We start from the raw sequence: 4,636 nt of genomic DNA, 5'->3' as shown, positions 1-4,636 counted from the left end.
GAGCTTGCTGCTTTGTTTCTTTTCCCCCCTCAAGCTACAATTTACATACAGGAAAATCACCCTTTTAGTGTATAGTTTTACAAGTTTTAATGAACACAAACAGTTGTGTAACTGCCAATGCAGTCAAGATACAGAACACTTTTTCACTCCACAAAGTCCTCCCATCTCCCTTTGAAGTCATCTCTCCTTGGTCCCTCGTGCCCGTCAGCTTTGAGCTGTTCCCCATCCCCAGGGTTTTGGTTTTTTTCAGAATGTCATGTACTTCTAAAAAATTATTATTGAATTTTTAGTTTTTTTTTGTTTTTTTTTTAAAGATGACCGGTAAGGGGATCTTAACCCTTGACTTGGTGTTGTCAGCACCACGCTCAGCCAGCGAGCCAACTGGCCATCCCTATATGGGATCCGAACCCAGGGCCTTGGTGTTATCAGCACCGCCCTCTCCTGAGTGAGCCACGGGCCGGCCTGTATTTTTAGTTTTTTAATTAAAAAAATTTTGGCAGGGGGGCAGGTGGCTGGTACAGAAATCAAACCCTGGACCTTGGAATTACCAGCACCACGCTCTAATCACTGAGCAACCAGCCAGCCCAACATTAGGAATAATGCTAATGTAAACATTTATGTGCAGGTTTCTGTGTGGCTCATAAATATCCATTTTGAGTTAATTTTTGTGTGAGTTAAGAAGTATAGGTTGAGATTTTATTTTGTTTTTTTGTGTGTGTATGAATGTCCAATTTTTCTAGTACTATTTATTGGAAAGTCCATCCTTTCTCCATTGGGTTGCCTTTGTCAGAAATCAATGGGACATCTTTTTTTTTTTGGCGGCTAGCCGGTAAGGGGATCCTCAATGGGTCATCTTTGTGTGGGTCCATTCTGGGCTCTCACTTTGCTCTGTGGGTCTGTCATTTCGCCAGCACCACATTTCTTTATTACTGTAGCTTTATAGTGAGTTTTAAAATCAGGCCATGTGAGTCCTCTTTGTTCTTTTTCAAAATGGTTTTAGCTAGTCTAGTTCCTTTGCATTAACACATATATATATGCATACACACACACACACACATATATATATACACATATATGCATATATGTGTATGTATATGTGTGTGTGTATATATATATATATATATATATTTTTTTTTTTTTTGGCAGCTGGCCGGTGCAGGGATTGAACCCCGGACCTTGGTGTTATCAGCACCAAGCTCTAACCGACTGAGCTAACTGGCCAGCCTAACATATACATTTTCAGTTTGTCGATTTCTACAAAAAGAGATCTTTGTGTATCAGTACATGGAGAGCTTGCTTATTAGTTTTGTTTTGTTTTTTTAATTAATCGACACATTGTAATTATACATACTTATGAGGTACAATCTGATGTTTCGACACATACATATGTCATATAATAATTGGGTCAGGGTGGTTAATGTGTCAGTCACCTCATGCATTTCTCATTTCTTTGTGGCAGAAACATTCAGAAGCCTCTCCTCTAGCTGTTATGTAATATACAAAACTTAACTGTTATCCATAGTTACCCTGCTGTGCAATAGAACATCAGAACTCATTCCTCCTATCTAACTGACTTTTGTACCTGGGTTATCAGTTTTTATAACTGTATTTTCCTATCCACAGTCACCTGCACACCTGGACCAGTGCATTCTCTGCCTCCTTGGTCTTGTATCTTCTGACTGTGTCCCCACCCCCCCGTGCTGTTCTCCCTACCACGGACAGAGTGAGCCTGCTAAGAATATATCCCTTTTCTGCGGGACCAGTGCATTCTCTGCCTCCTTGGTCTTGTATCTTCTGACTGTGTCCCCACCCCCCCGTACTGTTCTCCCTACCATGGACAGAGTGAGCCTGCTAAGAATATATCCCTTTTCTGCACAGAGCCTTCCATGGCTCCTGGTTCCCTCAGAGTAGAAACTAAAGTCCTCTGTGTGGCCCACAAGGCCCTGTGCAATCTCCTCACACCCCTTTCCCCTTGCTTCCTCCTACACCTCCCTCACTGGCTCTGCTCCAGCCACACTGGGCTCCTTGCTGTTCCTAAAACATCAGTCTCTGTCCCATCTGCCACCTCAGGGCCTTTGCATGTGCTGTTCCTGCTGCCAGGACTGCTCTTCCCGTCAGATAACCCTGGGCCTCCTTTCATCAGCTCCACCAGCCCCTGCTTAAATGTCTCCTCCCCAAGAGTCCCTCCCTGGCCATTCTGCTAAAATGCCCCACCCTGTCACTCTGTCCCCTTGCACTGCTTAATTGTTCTTAGAAGCACTTGTCATTCCTCATCATTGTTTTACCTATTTGGTTTAGTGTCTGTCTCCCCTCACTAGAAGAATAGTGCCTGATGGTGGGACCTTGCTCCTGGGTGTGCCTTGGGCCCTGGCACAGTGCCTGAAGTGTGGGAGGTGATCGAGAAACCCACCTCCCTCTCTACGTAAACCCATCGGTCCACGTCTCCATCACTAAGAAGGGCTCCGACCCAGGCTGCCACCCAGCTGAAGCTGAACAGACCCGGTCACCACTTCATGGAGTTAGGCTAGGAAGCACAGGTTGGCCAGACACAGCACAAAGGAGTGGCAGCTGTTGCTAAGATCAGGGTCACAGAGGGGATGAGGCTACAGGAGGGGGGGATAAGGCTACAGGAGGGTGGAATGAGGAGTGGCCACAGTCCAAGTCTGGGCCCTTCTCAGGAGTGTTTGTGTGGGCCAGCAGTGGTTTTCCGAATCCTTGACCTTGATATTATAATACCACGCTCTAAGCAACTGTGCTAATCGGCCAGCCCCCCGCTGTGGTCTTTTTTATCTTAAAGGTGGACTTGTTTTCTTGTTGATGCATGGGGAACTCGTATTTTTTTTTCCCTCCTAAATATCTTTATTGAAATACAATCCACACACTATAAAGATCATCCTTTCAAAGTGTACTTTTCAGTATATTCACAGAATTGTGCAACTATCACCACTATCTAAGTCGAGAACATTTTCATCTCCCCAAGTCGAGAACATTTTCATCTCCCCAAAACCCCATACCCATAAAACAGTCACTTCCCACTCCCATCTTCTGGCAACCACTAGTCTAACTTTTTGTCTCTCTGAATTTGCCCTATTCTGAATATTTCATATAAATGGGATCATACAATATGTGGCTTTTTGTGTCTGGCTTCTTTCACTGAGCATAACGTTTTCAAGATTCATCCATGCTGTAGCATGTGTCAGTGCTTCATTCCTTTTTCTTTTTTTTTTTTTTTTTCCTTTTTTTTGTCTTTTTTCGTGTCTGGCAACGGATCGCACCCCTCGGTGTTGCACCCGCACCTCGCTCAGCCAGTGAGCGGGAACCGGTCTGTATGTGGGATCTGAGCCCTTGGCGGGAGCGCCACCGCGCTCCCAAGCGGCGCACTGTAGCAGTGTGCCACCGGGCCGGCCCTACATTCCTTTTTCTTTTTTTTTTTTTTTCCTTTTTTTTGTCTTTTTTCGTGTCTGGCAACGGATCGCACCCCTCGGTGTTGCACCCGCACCTCGCTCAGCCAGTGAGCGGGAACCGGTCTGTATGTGGGATCTGAGCCCTTGGCGGGAGCGCCACCGCGCTCCCAAGCGGCGCACTGTAGCAGTGTGCCACCGGGCCGGCCCTACATTCCTTTTTCTTTCTTTGTTTTGTTTGTGTGTTCTTTTGGCAGCTGGCCTGTAAGGGGACCTGAGCCCTTGACCTTGGTGTTATAACACTGTGCTCTAACCAACTGAGCTAACCCACTAGCCCTTCATTCCTTTTTATGGTCTCATAATATTCCATTTTATGGATATGACACATTTTGTTTATTCATCTGTTGGTGGACATTTGGGTTGTTTCCAACTTTGGGCTACTGTGAATAATGCTGCTATGATCATTTGTGTATAAGTCTTTGTGTGGACATATGTTTTAATTTCTCTTGGGCATATATACTTAGAAGTGGAATTGCTGAGTCATATGGTAATCCTTTTGTTTAACTTTTGAGAAACCGCTAGAACTTTCCAAAATGACTGCACCATTTTACATTCTCACCTGTAGAGTGTGAAGTTTCCAGTTTCTCCACATCCTTGTCAACACTTGTTATTATCTGTCTTTTTGAGTTTAGCATCCTAGTGGGTATGAAGTGGTGTTTATCTCATTGTGGGTTTTTTACATTTCCCTAATGATTAATGTGCTTTTCATGTGCTTTCTGTCTGTCTGTCTTTGGAAAAATATCTGTTCAAATCCATTGCCCGTTTTCAAATTGGGTTATTTGTCTTTTCATTGTTGATTTGTAAAGAGTTCTTTATATAGTCTTGATACTGGTCCCTTTTGCAATATATGATTTGCAGATATTTTCTCCCATTCTGTGGCTTGTCTTTTTATTTCCTTGATAGTGTCCTTTTTCTGCTTCTAAGCAGAAAAGTTTTAAATTTGATGATGCCTCATTTTATCTATTGTTTCTTTGTTGTTTGTTTTTGGTGTCATATCTAGGAAGCATTGTCTAATCCATGGTCATGAAGATTCACTCCTATATTTTCTGTTAAATGTTTTATAGTTTTAGCTCTTACATTTAGGTCTCTGATACATTTTGAATTAATTTGTGTATATGGTGTGAGGTAGGGGGTCCAACTTCATTCTTTTTTTTTTTTTTTTTTTTTTTTTTTTT

The 4,636-nt window shown here is 43.2% G+C and overlaps 1 protein-coding gene and 1 non-coding gene across 2 annotated transcripts in view; one reads left to right on the top strand and one right to left on the bottom strand.

The window, feature by feature from the left end:
- The window catches only part of DNM2 (dynamin 2), a 94,147-nt gene that overhangs the window by 15,303 nt on the left and 74,208 nt on the right, over positions 1-4,636 (top strand). The gene's annotated exons all lie outside the window — the stretch shown is intronic.
- TRNAI-GAU lies at positions 1,148-1,221 on the bottom strand. Its single transcript has one exon. It is a non-coding gene; the product is annotated as a tRNA-Ile (tRNA).

This window comes from Galeopterus variegatus, unplaced genomic scaffold (genome assembly GCF_000696425.1).
Source record: "Galeopterus variegatus unplaced genomic scaffold, G_variegatus-3.0.2 Scaffold171, whole genome shotgun sequence".
Lineage (NCBI taxonomy): Eukaryota > Metazoa > Chordata > Mammalia > Dermoptera > Cynocephalidae > Galeopterus > Galeopterus variegatus.
The sequence above is the reverse complement of the archived record's forward strand: the minus strand, read 5'-3'. Positions and strand labels throughout refer to the sequence as shown.